This window comes from Lissotriton helveticus, chromosome 11 (assembly GCF_964261635.1).
Source record: "Lissotriton helveticus chromosome 11, aLisHel1.1, whole genome shotgun sequence".
In the NCBI taxonomy this organism is placed as follows: domain Eukaryota; kingdom Metazoa; phylum Chordata; class Amphibia; order Caudata; family Salamandridae; genus Lissotriton; species Lissotriton helveticus.
This window is the reverse complement of record NC_136072.1, coordinates 241,732,673-241,745,300: the sequence shown is the minus strand read 5'-3', so window position 1 is coordinate 241,745,300 and position 12,628 is coordinate 241,732,673.

Below are 12,628 nucleotides of genomic sequence, written 5' to 3'. Positions count from 1 at the left end.
CGGCTCACAACGCAACGTGAACACACCACATTTTCACAATGAGAAATTACCCTTTTTTTGCAAAGTGCCTAGCTGTAGTTTTTGAACCCTAGCTCTGCTGGCACTGAGGGAAACCTAGCAAACCTATACATTTCTGAAAACTAGACACCCAGGGAAATTTAGGATGGGGTGACTTGATTGCCTCTCACCAGGTTCTGTTACCCAGAATTCATTGCAAACCTAGAAAATTGTCAAAAAAACACTTTTTCCTCACATTTCTGTGGTGGAAAGTTCTGGAATCTACGGGGAGTCACAAATTTCCACCCACCCCGCATTCCCTAAAGTCTTCCGAGAAAAATGGTACCTCACTTGTGTGGGTAGTCCCCGCGACAGGAAACGGCGCAAAACGCTGGACACACCACAATTTCACTGCGAAAACGAACCCTTTTTTGGCAAAGTACCTACCTGTAGTTTTTTAACCCTAGCTCTGCCGGCACCTAGGGACACCTAACAAACCTATATATTTTTTAAAACTAGACAAAAAGCTATAAATTTTTTAAAACTAGGCACCCAAGGGAATCCAGGATGGGGTGACTTGACTGGCTCACACCAGGTTCTTTTACCCAGAATTCCTTGCAAACTTAAACAATTGTAAAAAAAACAAATTTTCCTCACATTTCTGTGGTGGAAAGTTCTGAAATCTGTGTGGATCCACAAATGTCTACCCACCCTGCATCCCCCAAAGTCATCTGAGAAAAACAGTACCTCACTTGTGTGGGTAGGCCTGGTGCCTGCGACAGGAAACGGCGTAAAACGCAACGTGGACACACTACAATTTCACAGTGAAAAATGACCCTTTTCTGGCAAGGTGCCTAGCTGTAGTTTTGGAACCCTAGCACCTAGGGAAACCTACCAAACCTATACATTTTTGAAAAGTAGACACCCAGTGGAATCCAGGATGGGGTGAATTAACTGCCTCTCATCGGGGTCTGTTACCCAGAATCCCTTGCAAACCTAAAATATTGTAAAAAAACACATTTTCCTTACATTTCTGTGGTGAAAAGTTCTGGAATCTGCGTGGATCCACAAATTTCCACCCACTCCGTGTTCCCCAATGTCTTCTGAGAAAAACAGTACCTCACTTGTGTGGGTAGGCCTAGTGTCTGCGACAGGAAACAGCACTAAACGCAACGTGGACACACCACAATTTCACAGTGAAAAATTACCCTTTTTTGGCAAAGTGCCTAGCTGTAGTTTTTTAATCCTAGCTCTGCCGGCACCCAGAGAAACCTAGCTAACCTATACATTTTTGAAAACTAGACACCCAGGGGAATACAGGATGGGGTGACTTGCCTGCCTCTCACCAGGTTCTGTTACCCAGAATCCCTTGCAAACCTAAACAATTGTAAAAAAAACAAATTTTCCTCACATTTCTGTGGTGGAAAGTTCTGGAATCTACGTGTATCCACAAATGTCCACCCACCCTGCATTCCCCAAAGTCTTCCGAGAAAAACAGTACCTCACTTGTGTGGGTAGGCCTGGTGCCTGCGACAGGAAATGGCGTAAAACGCAACGTGGACACACTACAATTTCAACAGTGAAAAATGACCCTTTTCTGGCAAGGTGCCTAGCTGTAGTTTTGGAACCCTAGCTCTGCCAGCACCTAGGGAAACCTACCAAACCTATACATTTTTGAAAAGTAGACACCCAGTGAAATCCAGGATGGGGTGAATTAACTGCCTCTCATCGGAGTCTGTTACCCAGAACCCCTTGCAAACCTAAAATATTGTCAAAAAAACACATTTTCCTTACATTTCTGTGGTGAAAAGTACTGGAATCTGCGTGGATCCACAAATTTCCACCCACTCCGTGTTTCCCTACGTCTTCCGAGAAAAAGAGTACCTCACTTGTGTGGGTAGGCCTAGTGCCTGCGACAGGAAACGGCACTAAACGCAACGTGGACACACCACAATTTCACAGTGAAAAATTACCCTTTTTTGGCAAAGTGCCTAGCTGTGGTTTTTTAACCCTACCTCTGCCGGCACCCAGTGAAACCTAGCTAATCTATACATTTTTTAAAACTAGACACCCAGGGGAATACAGGATGGGGTGACTTGCCTGCCTCTCACTAGGTTCTGTTACCCAGAATCCCTTGCAAACCTAAACAATTGTAAAAGAAAACACATTTTCCTCACATTTCTGTGGTGGAAAGTTCTGGAATCTACGTGTATCCACAAATTTCTACTCCCCCTGCGTTTCCCAAAGTCTTCCAAGAAAAATGGTACCTCACTTGCATGGGTGGGTCAAGGACCCGTGACAGGCAAGGGCCCAAAACCTATTGAGGCGACATCAAAATGACCTATCACAAACCAACCTGGTGTTGCAAGCAGGGTCCCATGAGTTTTTGGCCCTGGGCTCGGCGACCATCTAGGGAAACCTACCAAACCCATACATTTCTGGAAACTATACACCCGGGGGAGTCCACTGAGGTATGGCTTGTGTGGGTCCCCTAACATTTTCCCACCCATAATCCCCTGCAAACCTCAAATTTATCTGAAAAATTCACTTTTTCTGAAAATTCTGTGTGGGAAAGTTCTGGAATCTATGTGGATCCACAAATTTCCTCCCACCCAGCCTTTCCCAAGGTCTCCCGATAAAAATGATACCTCACTCGCGTGGGTGGGTCAAGTACCCATGACAGGCAAGGACCCAAAACCTATTGAGGCAACATCAAAATTTCCTATCACAAAACAACCCGGTTTTGCAAGGGGGGTCCCATGAAGTTTTTGCCCCCGGGCTCGGCGGTCATCTAGGGAAACCTACCAAACCCACATATTTCTGAAAACTAGACACCCAGGGGAGTCCACTGAGGTATGGCTTGCGTGGGTCCCCTAACGTTTTCCCACCCACAATCCCCTGCAAACCTCAAATTTAGCTGAAAAAATCACTTATTTCTCAAATTTCTGTGTGGGAAAGTTCTGGAAACTACGTGGATCCATACATTTCCTCCCACCCAGCGTTCCCCCAAGTCTCTCAATAAAAATGATACCTCATTTGCGTGGGTGGGTCAAGTACCTGCGAGAGGCAAGGCCCCAAAACCTATTGAGGCGACATCAAAATTACCGATCACAAAACAACCTAGTTTAGCAAGGGGTGTCCCATGAGTTTTTGGCCCCGGGCTCTGCGGCCATCTAGGGAAACCTACCAAACCCACACATTTCTGAAAAGTAGATACCCTGGGGAGTCCAGCGAGGTATGGCTTGCATGGGTCCCCTAATATTTTCCTACCCAGAATCCCCTGCAAACCTCAAATCCACACATTTCTTTCCCTCCTGGGGCGATCCCCAAGAAGGGATCCACTGGGGAAGGATGCCATTGGAAAGGGAAGATTCTCCCCTTTCCAATGATACCTCTCCCGTCTTTCTCCATGCCCGGGGGGGCCTTAAATAGCCCCCTGAGCACATAGAAAGTGAAGCTGAAATGAGCCTAAAGGCTCATTTCAGTTTTGGTTTCTGTGCGATGACGACAGCGCGACGTGTGCGCTGAACATCATTGCACAGAAACCAGGAAGGGGGCCTCGGGAGCTGGGGAAGCTCTTCCCCAGCTCCCGAGGCTTTAGGGGAGAGAATGAAATCCCTCTGCTGTCTGCAGCTGAGGGATTTCGTGCCCCTGGGCTCATGACGAAATGGTTCCGTCATGAGCACAGGGGCACTGATGCTCATGATGGAACCATTCCCTTATGAGCATTGAAGGGGTTAAGAAAAAAAAGAAAGACCAGGAGCAATATAACAATAACATGCAGGAAAGCAATTCAATTGATAGCTGATAACACTCATAGCTGCTCATTGAGAGAATTAGCACTTAAAGATTTAGCTATCCCATGTTAGCCATGAGTACCCAGATACGATAGAATTTTTGACCAGATCGGACCCCCCTAGTTTTTGCTATACCTCTCTCCCTTCAAATATTTAATTTAGCATTGCCCACCACTCTGGTGCCCTGGGCGCCTCTTTCGAAAACCATGCTCTTGCAATACAGAGCCGAGCTGTGACTATAATGACATAGAGAAATGTGTTAGCCCTTGATCAGGCATCATCTTATAACCAAGCACCCTCTTAGCCTCAATTAGTTGCAGGTTGAGGCCAAGCTCATATGTAACTATCCGATCGATCTCTTTCCAAAACAGTGCCAAATTGTGGCAAGTAACAAGCATATTCAGACTATCTGCAGCAATGAATCCACATTTTGGTTATTTAGTCTTATCGCTCATAATAGCACCCCTACCAACTGACCAACGAGCTATTCGCTCGGGGTATTATAAAACATACAAATTGTTGTAAATTGCTGCAGTTTTAATTTAGTGGAGCAAACAGCCTCATCTAGCATGGCCAATGCATTTTCGATATGTACAGTTGTAACCTGCTGCCCCAATAACTCACACCATTCAGATACCAGCTTCAAATTATCATTGCCCCAAGTTTGAGAGAATAACTGATAAGCCTGGCTAATGGTTAACTTTGTTGATGAGTGTAAATAAGTCATGATATCAGATTCTACAAGTGTTCTTATACCTCTATATCCTCGAAGATAATCTCTAATTTATAAGTATTTTTAAAACAATTGTTTTGGGAGACTCGCTCCCCTTTGTAAATCATTAAAAGTGCGGAAACCATTTGTATCATACAGATGCCCTAACCGGCTCAGCCCTTGACTAGCCCATAGCTTCACTTGCGCGTCATGAAATATTTCCAGAAATTGTGGATTGCCACAGAGTGGTATATTACCATGTATTTCGGGTAAGGAGCAGTTCAACACTATTTCTCGCCAGATATAGGTTATGTCTTGGGGAGTCTTAAATTGAACTCTTTTAAAATAGTTTGGGTCATTAACCCTATATAAAAACATTCTGCTATCGGCACCAATTGCTAGGTTATAGAGACATCCTGGAGTACCATCAGAAAGAAGGCTACGAAGTCGCCCAGTAAACGAGGCCCAGAAGTAATATTTAAAATCAGGTAATTGAAGCCCTCCCTGTCTAAATGAAAAGTTCAAATACTTTATTGCACGGCGAGGTTGTTCATAGCCCCAGATAAAGCTACTGAGTGCCCCCTCTAATTTCTTTAAAAAGAAAATTGGAACCCGTAGTGGGATTGCTCGAAACAAATAAAGGAAATTGGGCAAAATGATCATTTTAATAATGTTACAGCCGCCTAAAATGCAGATTGGCAATTTATGCCAATTCTTCATTTTCAACACAAGCAATTTTAAGAGAGAATCGTAATTCAACCATATGATTTGTAACTCGGTCGAATGCTTTTTCCACATCAAGCATGACCATTCCCATTTCCAATTTTAGCTTCTTCGCCACGTCAAAAGCTATTATGGTAGAATTTACATGTGCTGTGGTATCTCTACCTGGTATAAAACCATGTTGATGTTGTGAGACCAGTTATGTCATAAAAGATGCTAAGTGAGATGCCAGTACTTTTGCAAATACCTTAGCATCTGCATTAATAAGTGAGATGGGTCAATACGACCAGCATTCGTCCAGTGGTTTATTTTTTTAAAGAAAAAAAACAATATTGGTTTCCCCCACTTGATTTAGGTGCATTCCCACTCTCACTTATATATTGTATTACTTTGACCAGCAACGGCACCATACAGTCCTTAAATATTTTATAAAACTCAACAGGAATGGCATCATTGCCAGCAGCTTTGCTCGATGGAAGAGCCATTATTGCATCAAATATTTCTTCATTGGTAATAGCCATATTTAAGGACCATACTTGTTCTTCCTCAAGCTTAGGTAACTTACAGCTTCCAAGGTATTCAAGATATTTTCTTTCATCAAACAGGCCAGAATTGCTATATAGGTGTTTATAATAGCAGGCAAATTCTTCTACTATTGGCTGTGGTTGTGTATGCAATTGGCCGCCTTACCCTTTGATAATTTTTATCTCCAGCCTCGCACTTTTGTCAGATAGTTGATGTTCTAGGACCTTGCCGACTTGTTCCCCATACTCATACTGCATAGCGCGATTTTTATTGTATCTGGCCGCTATTTTCTCCTTGAATAGCCGCCCCAGCGCCGCCCTTCTTTCAATCAGAGACAGATAGATAGGCGAGTTTGCCTGCGACAGCCCTTGTATCCTGACTTCTGCAGCTTGAGCCATTTCTAGCTGCAGTACCTCTTCACTAGCCAATTTAAGAGCAGTGTTTTTATTCTTATTCTGTGTAAGAATATAGGGGCATATTATCAAGGGAATTATCTCCGCTTTTTTGGCTTTAAAAGCCAAGAAAGCGGAGATAGAATTATCTCCCTATCAGCAACAGGGTGCTAACACGCAAATTCGCATGTTAGCGCCCTTTTTCTCTATGCTTCCCCTTGCATCTCTAATGAGATGCAAAGGGGGCGTTCCAGAGAAAAATAATAGGAGAAATGTTGTTAAGCGACATTTCTCCTATTATCAAGGATTTCGCTAACCCTGTTAGTGAAAAAAAAGCAGCGCTAACCGCGGTTAGCACTGCTTTATTTACACCTGGTATTTTCCTGACTTAGCCATGATATCCTATGGAAGGTGGATATCATGGCTAAGGTTGTGAGCCCCTATCATCAAGCTAACGCCAAACTTCGAGAGATTATCGTTGGTTTTCCAGCGATAATCTCTCATTTGGCAGTTAGCGCGAGGATTTTTATCACTTCTGAGATAAACCTTGCTAATAGCAAGGTATCTCTGCGATAATTTCTGGCAATGCTTAGCGTTAAAAAAATCGTTGCTAAGCATCGTTAGCGATAAATATCGCTAATCGTTGGTAATATGCCCCATACTGCTGAGTGATCCCCCCCCCTTATATAAGCCTTGAGTGTATCCAAAACTACTGAAGGGAAAGCAGTGCCCTCCTTGTCGAGCAAAAAATCCCTCATGTTATTTTTAACAGATAGAACATAATCAATATCAGCCAGTAGATATCGTGGAAAAGAAAACAAACGTGGTTGTCTGCTAGTAAAGCCAATCGAGAATGGCTATAAAATAGGGTTGTGGTCCACTACAATTTTAGGGCACACCTCACACCATGCTGTACTCAGAATATTGTTATTAGCAAAGGCCATATCAATCCTGGAATAGTGTTTATGTGGTGCGCTATAATAGGTGTAACCGGGTGACGAAGGAACTAAAAATCGCCATATATCTTTGAGATTAAGCAGCCTCTAAGATTGCCGCTCTGACTTTCCTCATCCTCATTGCGGCAGACCGATTGGTAGAGTCTATTTTAGGATCAAGAATACAATTAAAATCGCCCATAACAACTAGATCGCCTTGCCAGTCTAATAGTTCCAGTGCTAAAGTATCAATCATCTGAGGTTTATCAGAATTTGGTCTGTATATTGTACCAAATACAAACTTCTGATTTTTAATCAAAATCTGGACGATTATCCACCTGCCTCTAATATCATGTGAAGCCTTGAGGAGGGGACAATCAAATGATTTGTCTATCAAAATGGCAACTCCTCTAATAGAAACGGTCTGAGAGGTACAATTAAGTACCTTATAACCTAAGGGGCAGATTTATGATAACTGGCGCATCCCCAGGGATGCGCCAGTTATTTTGCGCCGCAGCTCTGCCACCCATGGTGCGCCGCATTTACAATGCGGCGCACCATGGGGCAAAAACGGCACAGATGCGTGACGCATCTGTGCCGTAAAGGTGGCGCATTGCTGGAGTTGCGTCGCAAGCGCGATGCAGCTCCAGCAATGCTCGGGGTGCCCTATCTGTCCAATGCTGCGTCAAGCCTTACGCCTGCTTCAAGCAGGCGCCAGGTTTTGACGCAGCATTGGCCTGAAAGTGACTGAGTGAAATCTTATAGATTTCACTCAGCCACTTTTGCCAGGCGCACCTGCCCTGGAACGCCCACCCTGCGCCGGAAGGCCCACATATGGCGCAGGGCTTTACAACGTAACGCATCTGCCTAGATGCGTCACGTTGTAAATGGGTCGTAGGGATGCGCCACGTTTACGCCGCAGTTGCGTGGCGCATGACCAACATAAATCTGCCCCTAAATGTCTTAAAAAAAAGTCTATCTTTGTGAGCTAAATGAGTCTCGGTGAGGGCAACTATATCAGGCTTATAAAGTCTAAGCTCCTCCCTAACCATCTGACGTTTATTGGCAGAATTTAGGCCCGCCACATTCCAACATAGGCATTTAATCATTTCCATAAAGGATTTAGATGAACAATTCCCCCAAAAAGAACATACTTAGCTCCCCAACTCTCATTAATACCTGCACAAAAGATAACAAAAGGTTTGCATTCAATCGAAAAACCCTACTTGAAACTGTTTCAACCATTACAATAATCAAACATAGGTCCATTCCCTTCGATCTTTTATTATTGATAACCCCCTCCTTTCTAACTCTATCAGTGACTGCAGCCCTCCCTACCACCCCTAAAGGAACCCCCCACTAAGAATTCTAACATTGAAATAATTGCACCTTATAATAGTGTTTCCAATCCTCCTAATAGCCTCTAGGCGTTCTGGGACAGGTGGAGACATTCACACAAATCTAACAGATTACTTCTGGGATAAGTCAAACTGTAAACAGCATGCCAGTAATAATAATGCTCAGACTTAGGTTGAAACACATTGTAGCTTATCAGAATAAAAATACGTTGACAAACTATTACCTGGTGTAAACTTCCATCATAAAGATCCATATACCTAAATACAATACTGACAAAGCATTCGTTTTGTTCCATACATAATCAGGTTCAAAATGAAACAAAAGCCTCTGCTGCCCCCTACTGTCTAATAGTTATAACTTTTTTAGTTCAACAGAGAAATAATTTACCTACGAGTAGGGCCATTGGAATTTTGTGGCAAGGGAGCATCAAATTCCGCGTCAGGGTTCACTAAATTAAGCGGCAATAAAAGCCAAATATGCAGCAAAATGTGGGACATTTGATACTATTACTTCATTATCTTGTAATTTTTACACATGGTAATACTGCGTGTACAAAGAGTTCACCTTGTTATTGCCAGTTTAAGAACCAAATACAGACAAAAGCAACTGAAAGATAACCAGTTAACCTTTGCAAAAGGCCTTCCACTGTCCGAGAACTCACTTCAACATGTTTTCAGTAACTTTTGATCTGTTTGAGCTACAAACAATTTTTTGTTAAAATCTGCAGATCTTGCAGCAAATGATGGATGATTTGGCTAATGTGGCATATCCATAATTATGCTGAAAAAGCCACATATTTGCATAATTCCAGTAGCCCAGCCCATGAGCTGCCTAAAACCCTTGTAGTTACTCGCTAAGTCAGTGGTTGGCTAAATCTCTGGGATACTTTAATCATTCAATGAATGTGTAGCTTAAATGTTCACTTTTGTTGCATACTTGCACTTATACCTTTACATGACAGTCAATCTTCACAGTGACAACTTAAACAAATAAATAATGCAATTTGTCTTGTAGCTTTTAAAAAAACATGAAAGGGTGATGGAATCAATGTGCTTTTCGGTGTTCTGAAGCATTGTGCGAGTTTTGCTTGTCTTTCAGTTGACTGACCTATGCTAGACTCATGCAGACACCTTTGCAATATGGCGGAAAGGAGCGTGTGTAGTTCTCAACCGCATAATCTCTGTAGATATGGTGCTTTCCTGCTCTCTCCCTGTCACACAATGCAGTGCAGCAAGTTTGTGTGCTGCGTTTGGTGACAGGTTTGTAAATCTGGGCCCTCATATATTGTGAAATCTACGTCTTCATGAGGACTACATCAAATATGTAACTAATTTTGTGTCAACTTAATTACTAAATGTAAGAAATTAGGCAATTAGTTGAGAGGGGTGTTAGCCGCACTCAAGTAATAAACACAATCCTTGTCAAGATAAACCACAAAAGTCACTAAATAAACCTCTGATTAATCCTCTGGTAGCTTTGTACAAAAGCAGTCAGGCTTAACTTGTGAAAAGTATTTATGCATTACTTAAACAGTAATGAAGTGAAAACACCACACAAGTATAATCTACTTAGAAAAATAGAGGATATTTTAATAAATTAAATGACACCTGTTAGAAATTGGGTTTTTGCAACAACCATAATCCCTGTCATGGTGAACCACCAAAAGTCAGTAAATTAACCTGTATTTAAGCAGCAATTTTGCATTCCTGCAAGCAAAAGGGCCCAGGAGGCGGCCCACTTCACCATCCTCACCTGAGTTGAGCCTGCTAGTCCTATATAGTTCCATCGGAAGTCCTGCAGCGTGTAGGCCACCCCTTGGCGTGGCACACATCAGCACCAGGAGGAGCCAGGGCAGGGCCACCCCCCTTGGTTCTGCGACCACGTCCCTTGCGGTAAGAATGTTATTGACTTCTTCCCATTGTTGCTGGACTTGTTTGACTGAGTACCCAATCTACTCAAGGGCTACCCTTGTGTGCATATGACATATGAGGAGCTTGCTATCTAATTTAATTTTGACTTTACTGATTGCTCTGCGGCCCGCTGTATTCATCCCCTGTTTGACATTTGCCTGGGGGCTGGTTCTTTCCCCTTTGCCCATCGAGGCCTCAAGGAGGGGTTGTAAATTGGGCAGAGGGCCATTGGCTTTTGCTCAGGAGACTTAGGAGCATATTTACAAGCAAGTGGTGGAGTGCGGGCAGGGCTGGACTGGCCGTAGCATGCTCCGGGCATTTTCCAAGTGGGCCGGAAGGATGGGGGCTGGTCTTTGACCCATGGGGGCCAGGCACTAGAATCAGCTGCCTAGCGCAAACCTAGGCACCCTTGCACCATAGAGAGAGGGTACCTGCGTTGAGGGAATTATTGTTTACGTACAAGAAGGTGTCCCTTCCTGGACATAAACAATCCAGAATGGAGATTCGTAAATCCTATTTGCGCTGCATTGTGCAGTACAAATAGAAGCTGCAAATTGTCATTTATGAAATGACTCTTTATGTGCAGGAAGGTACACCACAAAAGGCCATGAATGATTGTTTATGTACAGGAAGGTATCCCTTCCTGCACATAAACAACCATTCGTGGCATTTTACTGATTCTATGTGTGCAGCACAATGCAGCACACATACAAACAGCAAAAACAAGGAAAAATAAAGCATTTCTCCTTGTTTTGCCATGTTAAGACCAGGTTTTCCCCGGTCTTAATTTTGGCGCTGCCTCCTATTGTAGATATTGGGCAGCGTCAAAATCTATGGGTGTTGCGGCCAAACACCCACCGCAAACCCTTTTGCCCACCCCTTTCATGCTAAGTGTAGCCTGAAAGGGGTCTTATTTACAAAGTGACGTTAAGCCACAAGAAGAGTCCTCATGCCGCCTTGTAAATAAGGTGAAGCCCCTATTGCCACAGGAACATTGTTAAAAGTGAGGTTCCTGTGGTGATCGGGGCTTGTAAATATGCACCTTAGTTTTCTTTCCTTCTGCTGCTGTGCTGCTTAGTGAGGGTTCTCCAGGCAGCGCTCCTCCCATACTATGGAGATAGGGCCAAGGCTGGGCCCATTTTTCCCATTACCTCTAAGAAAACAGTTGGGCTGGGCTGGATTGCCTCTTCAGGGTTTTCTGGCTCAGTTTGGTGCCTTGCCTAGGCTGTGGATGGCACGGTCTTGAAACTCCATATTTCATCATACTTGGAGGTGTCGAACAGTGGGCAGCTGTGTTTGGAGTGTCTGGAGTACTCTCCTACCCTCGAGTGACTCTTTGTGATTGCCCTTTTCTGCATCCTTTGACTCCAACCCAATATTGTTCAAGTCTGCTTATCTTTTTAATATTAGCTGTTTTTACTTTTGTTGTTGATTTGTTTTGTGTAGCCATACGGAGAAACGGATCTCACTAGTCTCATTGACAATCGACTGTGTAGCCTCTGTTGGACCTATAGGCCCAGAATGTGTGGATAAAACACATTTTGTTGGATTGACCCCCTCTATCTCTGCCTTGGTTGTGAATCATCAAACTGTGCTAACACACCAGCAGCGGCCGGTCCATTGAGGCTGAGGGGCCACGACCCTCCACCTTTTACCCCTCACAAAAGGTGTCTGCCAGGCTGAACAAAGGTCAGCCTGACAGACACTGTTCAATTCAGGTCAGGCAGCCAGGAGCTAGACATGTGCTAAATTCGCAGGCTCCTGGCTGCCTGAGCTGAACTTTGCTGGGCTGAGGAAGTCACAGTTCCTGTGGCAGTGACATTGTCTGCTCAGGAAAGGTCCCTGAGGCCCACCCCTCAGTGACATGGGGTAGAGTCACTGATTACTTCACACCGGGCACTTCAGTTTGAAGCCCTGAAGAACCCAAGGTCGAATGTCAACAGGGAAGGCCTGGCCATAGCGGGCACCGGGCAATCCCCCGGTTCGCAACACGGGTGGGGGCCAGTTTTGGGCCACTGGGGGCCGTATTTGTTAAAGGGCCATTTTTGCAGCATAGCTGCAAAATCGGCCTTGCCCCACAATCGGCCGAAAAGCGGCCCCGGCAAAGAGCTCGGGGCACCTCGAAAGAGTGTTGTGAATGGATGTGTTTGTGTGAGTGTGTGTGTGCGCTCACGTGTGAATGCATGGCTGCGAGTGTTGTGTATGTATGCCCCCTTCTCTGAAACCTACCGGCCGCCACTGTGACACACACAAAATGGAAAAGAGGCCCAATGCTTAA